This window comes from Cibotium barometz, chromosome 33, assembly GCF_041138505.1.
Source record: "Cibotium barometz isolate CiBa-2024 chromosome 33, ASM4113850v1, whole genome shotgun sequence".
Taxonomy (NCBI): Eukaryota; Viridiplantae; Streptophyta; class Polypodiopsida; order Cyatheales; family Cibotiaceae; genus Cibotium; species Cibotium barometz.
This window is the reverse complement of record NC_141078.1, coordinates 19,105-30,542: the sequence shown is the minus strand read 5'-3', so window position 1 is coordinate 30,542 and position 11,438 is coordinate 19,105.

Sequence of the window (11,438 nt, the reverse complement as noted above, 5' to 3'; positions counted from 1 at the left end):
TGATTAGTTAGTAGCTAGCATCAGTTAGACAGCATGTAGGACAACAATGCCCATCATCACTAGGAGAAGCACCATCGGTGATTGCATCATCATCATCATCATCATCATCATCATCATCATCAACCAGCATCAAGAGCAGTTTGGAGGTCTAGGAAACCTGTTGGCAGGCCATGAGAGGCTTCCAGCCCACAGTCAGGAGCCCCTAGGTGAACTAGACAACAGGCGGCTAATGCCCAAACAGTGGCCAGCAGCAAGGGATAGTAAAGCGCAGCATTTAAAAGAATAAAAGTGTCATTTCTTGTCCAGTCAACAGGCCGACTGCCAGGCAACTGGCCGACCAGCATTCCAGAAGCTTATATAAGCATGAAGTTATGTTCAGCATTCAATCAAGTTCATTCATTAGATCTTGAGGTCAACATCAGCATGAAGTCAACATCAACATCAGCATCATAGATTAGTTCCCGGCTATGGGGTATTGTTTCTGGTTAAGATGCCTCTCCCGATGCTACTTCTCCTTAGGCTGAAAAGTGCTTTGAAGTTGTATCTGTTACACTTCAATGAATGATTATACGTGTTGTGACACTAATAGTGCGGGGACACGTGCTATCGCCCTGTGTTGCATCCGGAAACATGTATATTGAAAGGCTCGACTTGCGATGGCACTAATGGTAGTGGGGAATTCCTATCATCGCCCTGTGTCATCCGTTAGCAAGTGATACATGCGATGGCATTAATAACATGGGGAATCTTGTTATCGTCCTATGTCATCCGTTAGCATGTGAGGTATGCAATCGAGGTCGCTTGCTTCTTTCAAGAGGGGGGTATGTCACCAGGTGGTGAACTTTTGCTTTCCTTGTATTTACCTAAGTAAATACATATATTTTCTTTTTCTTTTTGTTCTTTAGTTGCTGTTGATTTCTACCCTCAGATATCTCTTGGATCAAGCTTCGACATTGCAAATCTCTTCGCGTCAATCTCTCCGGAATGTTGCAAGGATCAATAATCACCAAAGGACTGATGTCAAAATGTTAGCAGATTGGGAGATTTTTAGACCGGAAGGCTGGAACGGGAAATGAGCTGCATGACTGCCATGTGACAGCTTTTAGGCCAGTTTCTAAGTACAGGAAACTGGGCGCTTGCTTATCTTCCCTCTGGGCTCATTTTTGTGGTAAGCAGGTGGATTGTTGCAAGTTAAGAGCTATTGGAGCTTCCCCTTCCGTGTTCTCTATGCACTGAGGGTTGAGCTTGCTCCCCACAGCCTCTCTTAACCTATATTCAGCTATGGAAATGCCCCTCTAGTGGGCTACTCTCATGAATTATGTAAAGCTGTGTGGGGAATATGCTTTTTGGCTGAGGAAAGAGCCTCCTTTGACAGGAACAGGAGCAGCTAACTGCTGCTCCAAAGCAGGAACAGGTGAGGGTAGTTACCTCACCACGCAGGTTTCGAATTCAGCACTAAATCAGTGCTGTTTTTGAACTGTTCAGGGGCTGTTCCAAGGCCCAGTTGATGCCAGATTGCAGAGGGACCTTGCTAGGGTCTACCAAGACAGTGTGGTGGTTGTACAGAGCTGAAAACAGGTCTGTACAGAAAATACAGCAAGCTGAAATTCACTGTTTTGGACTTATTTGAGTGGTAGAAGGCCAAGGAAGAGGACCAAGGACTTGGGATTTTGTTCAGGGAAGGTTTATGTATCGAAATGCTGTCGAAATTTCCTTAAAACAGGGGTTTCTTGGCTGTGAATTGCTCTTGTAACTACAGATACCATACCCTTGTAATTTCCCTTGAATTAATTGATAAATAAATACCGAAAGGGGCGCCGGACTTCGGGGCCAATCTGGTGTTGAGCGAGGGAGCGAGGATTCTGTTTGTGTGTGTGTCATAAAGTCCAGGTATTTAATTGAAAGAATTACTGCGTTATGTCCTCCTGTATGCTGAATCCCACTGGAATCCCTCTACTCGAGGTAGCCCTCTCTCTGGGCTCTGATGTGTCTCTGTCAGAAGTATGATGTCTCTCCCTACCATAACATGCTTGAGTCGTCCAGGCTGCACCCATAGTGAACCATTACAGTTCCATACTACCATGTGTATCTCTGTCTCAGTGGCCTGGTCTGTGTCCCGTAGGCCCCAAACCGCTAATCCATGGGCCGGCCATCAATGATGACCCGACCATCTCGATAGAAGGCCTTCTTGCCTTCTCTCCTCGCGTGTAAGACTCGTGGCATGCAAGTTCTCCTATGCTCAAGCTGCATCCTCGTGAGAGCATCATCCAAGAAAATAGGAGCTCCCTCTAAACCCCGTAGTATGACACTCTTCCTCATGAAGGTGATCCTCTCCGTCTCTCCTGCAAACTGTAGGATGAGGGCTTGCTTGCGTGTTGAGTCTTTCCCGGCTCTCCATGCTTTGGTGAAGGGGAGAGGGTGCTCTTCCTTGTAGCCGAGCTTCATGCATAGAAGCTGTCCATCTTTCTTGGGAGTGGAGTCGGGTGTCTTGGCTATACCTGTGACTCGAATGTTGAGGCGGCGGGCATGCCTCATCTTCTCCTCCTCAATGGTGGTGTGAATGATTTGGTGTTCTTCCCTTTGAGTCTCCTCCCTCACTTCTATACGGATGTTCTTCTTCACCACCTCAACCCATCCTGACTGCTTGGCTTCGAGCTTTCCCTCCATGTCCTTTGTGATCTCCTTGGAGATCTCTTCTTTGATGGTCGTGAGAGTGTTGTCATTGATCTCCCCTTCTTCCTTCTCAGTATTCTTGATAGCAATCATTTCCACTTTCAATGCACTCACCTCCTCCTTGAGTGCCGTGTTCTCCTGTTCGAGGTTCGTGACCCGTGCTTCGAGAGCCATGATGTGCCGGTGTAGTTTGTTCTCCACCTCATTGAGGTTGGAATCGAATGTCTTCTTGTTCTCCTTGATTAGTGCCTTCATTGCCATCTCGAGGGCCTCGAGTTTCTCTTGGAGACTCGGGGCCGTTTCTCCAGATCACTCTGTAGTCCTTCCCACAGGCAAGGAGGGGAGAGAGAGAGAGAGAGAGAGAGAGAGAGAGAGCGTTATTAACGTCTTCTGGATGTCCAGAAAAAAAAGAACAAAATGAACATGGAATAAACTATGAAAGTACCGAGCTAGTGGGGGGGTGTGATGGATGGAGCACTACTGCTAGAGGCTCAGTATGCAACCTATATGCGTAGGGTATACATTGTACAAGAATGCAATGCAGATCTCTCTAGCTCCAACCAGTACCATAATGGGGGTGTAATATGTGATACATAGGGGATGGCGAGGCAAAAATACCTCGGAGCATGATCTCCGGGTGTGAGTGTAAGTGAGCTAGCCGCTCCTGGATATGGTGTTGATGTCGAGCTCGTATCTTTGTGATCTCCCTCTGATGTAGTCTGGGAGTCTGGTAGCTTGGTGCTCTCGGTCTCCGTCTGGCTCAGAGGTCCGTAGCGCGCTGCAGTGTAACCCCCTCCTGTGTCAGGGTAGGCACTGGGATAGATCTCTGGAAGAAATCAGTGAGCTGGAGCTGTCGCCCACCTCTCCCTGTGGTATGAGTCCGTAGCAGTGTCTCTCTGTGGCGCTGTCTCTAGCAAGAACTGGCCAAATCTGCGCTGGTCTGCGGACTACATGATCTGGCGGAGTGAGGGATGTCCACTGAAGATGGTGGTGTATCTCTCTCTAATGACACTATATGCTCTGCATTTGCATACATAATGCTCCTCACTCTCAACCTCCTCCTGGCATAGTCTGCATATCCTCTTTGCTCTAGGGATCTGTGCTGCCCTACCTGCCTCAATCTCAAGCTGGTGTGATGACACTCTGAGCTGACCAATCGCCACTCGGGCACTGTGAGGCATGTACACATCCATGTATCCAGGTCTCTGTATGAATCCATCCGCTAAGATACACATAAACTGATCTCTGTAGTATAGCATCTTCGGCGGTAGAGGCTGACTGGGTGTAATCCAAGTCTCTTGAGTGTATCGCTGCCATAAATCCTGCCGAAGGACTCTGTTCCTCTCACTGTGAGAGAGCTGGATGTGTGGTGCATGTATATCATACTAGAAAGGTGGCAGGTGATCTATGTTGAGACCATGCTCAGTGAGCCACTGTATCATCTGTGAATACCATGATCGCCTATCTCCACTCTCTACGAGCTGCCTAGACGCCTCAAAAGCTCTATGTGAGAGTCGATCTGATGGCATATCTCTGATCCTCTGTATGAAGCAGATCGTCTGGAAGACGGCCTCCACTAGCATAAGAGGTGCAGCAAACTGCGACAATGTCATGTGGGACGGAGGGTTAGCTGCGGATCATCTGTGAGAGCATGAGAAGCTGAGGCCTCTCTATCTGAGACCATGTGGAGGTGGCGAGCCCAGGTGCCCATATTGCTGCAGCATACATCAAAGAAGGGGTGACTAGTGTGTTAAACAACCACCCCTTCGTGCGGGGATCTTGGAAGTGTGCCTGGTGACACGATCTCTCTAGCATGGCCAGAGTTGCATACCCTCGTGTGAGTCTATCCCTGGTTGCCTGTGCCATAGTAAATCTTCCTGGCGGAGTTGTAAGTGTAATCCCCAGGTACACATATGAGTCTACCACCTCTACCTGTCCTCCTGCTAGTGTGAAGATGGCCTGTCGTCGAGCCGGCCCTGAGGTGTGGAAAATCATGGCCTTGGTTTTCTCAAGGTTCACTGTAAGCCCCCTCTGTGTGTAGAAGTCGTCCAGTGCATGGAGATGGTGCTGTAGTCCCATGCGCGACTCAGAGACCAGAATAATATCATCTGCATATAGCATAATGTGGACTATGGTACCTGAGACGTCTACCCCGTCCCCACCACCGTGACCAATGAAATCAGCCACCTCATCGATGTATAGCCCAAATAGTGTAGGAGAGAGTGGGCATCCTTGCTTCACACCTATGGTGCTAGCAATAACATCAGATAGTCCCCCGGGGCATCATATGCGCCCGAGGACCTGCTCATATAAAGCATAGATGCCCCAAACCATCTCTGATGGGATCCCCAATGACTGTAGGCGCTGGAAGAGTCTCTCTCGTGGCACCGTGTCAAATGCTTTGCAGAAATCCACAAAGCCGCAGTATAATCTCTTCTCCCGCGTCCTAGGCTGGTCAATCAAACATCTCAGAGTGAATATATGGTCAATAGTGGAGAAAGCTCGTTGGAATCCAGCCTGCCCTGGTGCTCGCAGTCCCTCTTTCTCTGCATATGAGCTCAACTCTGCCTCAAGCACTGCGCCATAAAGTTTGGCCAATGCATGACCGATCATGATAGTCCTGTAGTTGCTGGGGTCTAGCATGTCTCTCGCTTTGTGGAGAGGCACGATGGTGTGCATAGTCCACTCAGCTGGTAGGCCCTCCACTAGTGCCCTATTAAAGAGGTGAGCAACAAAGGGTCCCAGTGTGTCAGCTGCATAAATAAGATGCTCACTCTGTATACTTGTGTGGTCAGCCGATCTCCCATGCTGTAACCAGCGGATAGCTCTCTCTACCATCGAGGCGGTAAAGAAAGTAGAGGTGGTAGGGCGGGACTCCTGTGGTTGTGGTATGGGCGGCTGCTGAGGGATATGGTAGAGGCTCTTTGCATGTGTGTGCCATGTGTATGGATCCTCAATCGGGGTACGAGGGCGAGGCTCTCTCATCCTGCGCCATGCAGTGGCTGCATCTCTGCTCATGAGGAGGTGGTATATATCCTAGTATTGTGCCTCCTCATATGCATGCCTCTTACGGCGTGTGAGGGTCCTCATCTGTCGGCTCGCTTGTCTCTGTGTAATGGTCCCCAGTGCTCTCTGGGCACGGAGGTGTCTATATAGCTCTCTGCACTCATCATAATACCACCGATTCTGGGGCATGCTCCCAGATCTATCTGTGTGTGCAATGTGTGTATGATGGGGGAAGCTGCGGGTAGCGGCCGTATGTAGTAGAGATGACAGCTGGGTGGTGAGTGTGTCTAGAGGTGACACGGGATCCATCTGGAGTAGCCCGTCATATACATGATGCTCATATATGTCTGCCAAGTCATGGGTGAAGTAGAAAGTTGTATGCGATGCGTGTGTGGGTGCTGGTGTGGAGCTCGCCAGTGACAATAAGAGGTATGTGTGATCCGCACCAATAGGACAGGGGGGGATGGTGAAAGATGCCACTGCTTGTGTGGTCTCCATGGATCCCATGATGTAGTCCACTGTGCTACCTCCCCCTGATTGTGGAAAGCATGTTAGTGCTCCTGAATCTTGCTACTGTCTCATCCCGTTATAAATAACAAAGGGCTCCCAGCTCAAGTAAGTGATGACCATATCTGGTGTTATCCGGCCCCATGTCCTCTGACACTGTGCAAGCTCCCGTGTCCTCCACCTCTAGTGTGTGCATCACCTCGGGGTGCTTGAAATCATAAATGTCGCATTGTCGGCTCTGTGTTCGTGCATTGAAGTCCCCCATAAGGAGGACTTCCCCCAGGTTGGAGTAGTGTATGATCTCATCTGAAAGGGCTGCATATGGTGACTCTCCCAAATGGCCCTGTGTCCTCCTCCTCCCCTCTACTCTCTTCCTCTGCTGTCATGGCATATCTCGATCCTCTAGGAGAGAAGTAGCATAGAGCAATGTATAACACCATCTGCCGAGAGCTGCAGTCTGATCCACATGTATCTAGCCTCCTGGTCACGTGCTACCACCTGTAGGCGCTCCTGTAGCTCTCGCTTGAAGAGTACCGCTATACCTCCAGATCCTCTCGATGTGCTCTGCCGTGTGGTCCCCCTGTATGTAAACTCCCACTGATAGCCCTCTACTTTGAGTAGCCCCCTCTCTGGGCGCTGGTGCGTCTCTGTAAGTAGTATGATGTCCCGTCCCTCCATGACCTCCTCCATCCTCCCAGGATGTGTCCAAAGTGCTCCATTGCAGTTCCAAACTGCTATGTATATCTATGAATCTGGATCCTCCATAGCCGATGTCCCATAGGTCGCTTGGCGCTAATCGGTGGCCTTGCCATCGATGATGACACGGCCATCGCGATAGAATGCTCTCTTGCCCTCTTTCCGGGCCTGTAGGACTCTCAGCATGCACTTCTTCACTCTAGCATGAGGGAGGGTTAAGGGCACTTCTTCACTCTAGCATGTTGGCCTTGTGGCCCCACTTTCTTACTTGAGCTTTATGTAGGCCAGTGGCGTTTGTACATTGTTTCTTTAATACAACTCCTTATTATGAGAGAGAGAGAGAGAGAGAGAGAGAGAGAGAGAGAGAGAGAGAGAGAGGTTTCCATACAACGCAGGACGGATCGATTATTGATTATACCACTCGCCTTCAACTCTGTTTGTAGGGTCCAGAGTTCCACTATCCAAGGCACATTGCTTTGGTTTCTAGTAATGGTCAAAATCTTGCATTTTAGGGATGTAAGAAGTTTCAGGAGTGCCCTCTTTACTTTATGTGATGTGTGGCTCAGGTAATCTCAAAGGAGGAGAGGATAATGTGATTCAAGGAGTGCCATGCGTGCAGACCCATGGCATCTCTCTCTGCAGCACAGGTATGATCTCTAATCCACAATATAAATCACAGGTTAATGAGATATGCCATGGACATTATTGTATCACTTTGGTCTCATAGGCCCATTGGGTCTTTAGTAGACGCTTAATATATCTTTCTTTCTTTCTCTGATTTCATTTTTTAAAGGGTTTACATTTTGTAGTAATCTATAGACAAGATGCTTGGAAAGAGGGGTAGTGGACTGATTCGGTTGCTGTCTCCAAGCTTTGAAGAGCTTTCTACTAGTTACAAGTTGTGGTGTATCACCCGCTAATGGCTGCCTTCCCTTCTCTCTGCATAGCAAGAAGAGGACAATTTATTGTCCTTTGACCATAGTTGATAGTGAAATTGTTCTAGGAGAGGACAACCGGCATGGAGATATTTTTTGAGGATGAACACTTTGAAGATGAGCAGTTGCCCGGGGGGAGGAGGTGGCTGCTTTACCAGATCATGCAGTAGATGGAAGAAGAACGAAGAGCCACAGAAGAAAGAAAGTTGGCAAGAACACAAAGTTGAAAAAGTTGGCAAGAACATGAAGTTGAACGTCAGTGCAAACAAGAGGTAGATAGACTTGTCAAGAAGTTGAAGATAGGTGTCAATGCAGATAAGACTATGAATGGTAGGCGTCAATGCAGATGGCAAGAGGATGAAGATAGGCATCAACACAAATGGCACGAATTTGAAGATGTAGATGTGAAGAAGGACAATGGTTTCAGCAAGAAGGTCAAAGAAATGATCAACATATTGCACCAAGGATGTTTTTTCATGAGGAGTTAAAGGTCAATAGGAGGAAGTGTTCTCAATAGGTGAGGATCTTCAAGGTATGAAAGTTTTGTGGGTGTCTGAACCAATGATCATACAAAAGGATGTGCCACTTTCCAATTTTGATCGAGCTCACCACAATGGTGGATGAGGTAGTTACCTATTCAAAAGTAGTTTTAGCACTATAGGAAATTCTAGGCCAGGTGTCGGAAGGAGAGCCTTCAACACAACCAGTGGGGTATATAGAAAGTGTTGTGATTGAAGAATTATAGAAAGTGTTGTGATTGAAGAATTATCTTTAGTAGTTGTGTCATGTACACACTCTCCTGAGTGTGACATGGACTTGATTTTACCCATCGGCCAACTTAGAGGTAAAGTACATGGCCGGATTCATGTGTTTGTAAGGGCCATTGTGCTAGATCATTGTAATATTGTCCAGGCGCCCAATGAGCAGCCTGGTGTGGACATAGTTATTGGGTTATTGTGTGAACACACTTAGTTATTGGGTGATTGTGTGAGCACACTTAGTTGGACATTAGTATTAGGGTTGGTGGAGTTGGTAGCCAACGCACCAACCTTAGACACTGTAAATAGGAGTTTACGCCTTAGTCATATTCATTCATTGATCAGTTAGTTATCATTGAATCATTGAGAGCTGAGGAGCAGTGCTACCATTGACTATCTGTAACATGCGGAAGCTTACAAACAAGGATTATACTTTGATTAACGGAATTCAGCACCTTCAATCTTGACGATGAATAGCACAATATGAAGAGGATATAGTGGAGAGAGAAAGAAAGAAAGAAAGAAAGAAAGATTTTATTAACGTCTTCCAAAAGACCGAACTCGGCCTATGAGACAAATCGGAGTACCTGTATGGGGTATCCTCTGTCATCCCAACAAAATGAAAAAGTACTGAACAAAAAAAGGCTGAATCTGGGTGTGCAAGGGATGGAGCTCTACTACTAGGAGAATGCAAAGCTATATGCATGGAGTATACAATCATGATATGCAACCTAGCTAGCTCCATCCTGTACCATATTGGGGGTATAAAATGGTATACATCAGTGAAGGGGGTGTCCACAGCTCCCTGAAGAACATGCCTGGGTGTGCTTTGAAGCGAGCCAGTCGCTCCGCACCCTCTGTGAAACTGAGCTCTGATCTCTGTCATCTCTCTCTGGTATAGGCGTGGTGTCCGAAAGCCAGGTGTCCTCTGTCTCCTGCGGGCTCTAAGTATCTCTGCTCTCTGGAGAGTAATTCCTTGTCGTGTAGGGGCTGGGAGGGGGATGGATCTCTGAAAAAATGTAGTAATCTGTGTCTGTCGCCCCCCCTCTGGAGCTGTCTGAGCCTGTAATAATGTCTCTCTGTGGCGCTGTATGTCTAGAATGTATCTCCCCAGTATGCGCTGGTCTACTGCCTCAAAGATCTGGCGTAGGGAATGTGGCTCTCTGAATAAAATGGGATATCTCTCTCTGATGGCTGTATATGCTCTGCATCTGCATACATAATGCTCCTCACTCTCCACCTCCTCTCTGCACAATCTGCATACCCTCTCCTCTCGGGGGATCCGTGCTGCTCTGCCAGTCTCAATCTCCAATCGGTGTGATGAAACTCTGAGCTGACCAATAGCCACTCGGGAGCCGTGTGGTAAAAAGCCCTCCATGTATCTAGGCCTCTCTATAAATCCATCATCAGTGATACTCATGAAGTGATCTCTGTAGTATAGCATCTTCGGTGGAAGAGGCTGTGTAGCGATATCCATGTCTCTCGTGTATAGAGCTGCCATAGATCCTGTCTCAATACTCTGTTCCTCTCACTATGAGAGAGGCGGATATGTGGTGCATCCTTGTCATACTGGAATGGTGGTAGATGATCCATGTCTAGGCCATGCTGTGAGAACCAATGTGTGACCTGTGCATACCATGATCCTCTGTCTCCTGCCTCAGCCAGCTGTCTAGATGCCTCAAAAGCTCTGTATGACAATTTGTCTTGTGGCATCTCTCTGAATCTGTCTAGCAGGCATATAGTCTGAAATATGGCCTCTACCATCATAGGAGGCGCAGCAAACTTTGCTCGGATAATGTCATGAGGTACTGACGGTTTGCTGCGTATCATGCGTGCCATCATGAGGGCATGTGGTCTCTCTATCTGTGTCCACCAATGGGTAGCAAGGCCTGGCGCCCATACCGCGTCTCCATACATCAATGCCGGTGTGACTAATGTGTCAAATAGCCACCCCTTCGTCCGGGGCTCCTGAAAATGTGCCTGGTGGCACTGTCTCTCTAGCATAGCCAATGCTGCATATCCCCGTGTCAATCTAGCTCTGGCTGCTGAACCCATGGTGAAGCGTGTGGCTGCTGCAGAGAAGGTAACCCCTAGGTACACGTATGATGTCACCACCTCCACCTGGCATCTTGCGAGAGTGAATGTCAGCTGACTCCTGCCCTGTCTCGATGTATGAAAGACCATAACCTTGGTTTTCCCAAGGTTCACAGTAAGACCCCTCTGTGTGCAGAAATCATGGAGTGCATGTAGATGCTGCTGTAGACCACCTGGAGACTCAGACACTAATACAATATCATTAGAGCATAATATGTACTGAGGTACCTGCTAAATCAACTCCATCTCCGCCTCCCCGTGTAATGAAGTCAGCCACCTCATCAATGTATAACCCAAATAGCGTGGGGGAAAGTGGGCATCCTTGCTTCACACCAATGGTGCTAGCAATAATCTCGGACATACCTCCTGGACATCTGACTCGCCCAAAAACCTGCTCATATAATGCATAGATGCCCCATGTCATATCTGCTGGTATGCCAAGAGACTGTAGGCGCTCAAAGAGCCTCTCTCGTGGTACTGTGTCAAATGCCTTGCGGAAATCCACAAAGTAGCAATAAAGCTTTCTCTTCCTCACTCTGGCTTGATCAATCATACATCTCAAAGTGAATACATGGTCAGTGGTAGAGAAAGCTCTCCTGAAGCCTGCCTGCCCTGATGAGCGTAAACCTGCTCGCTCAGCATATAAGCTAAGCTCTTGCTCTAGCACTGCACCATAGAGTTTGGCCAGCACGTGGCCAAACCATAGAGTTTGGCCAGCACGTGGCCAACCATAACCGTCCTGTAGTTGCTCGGATCGAGCATATCCCCT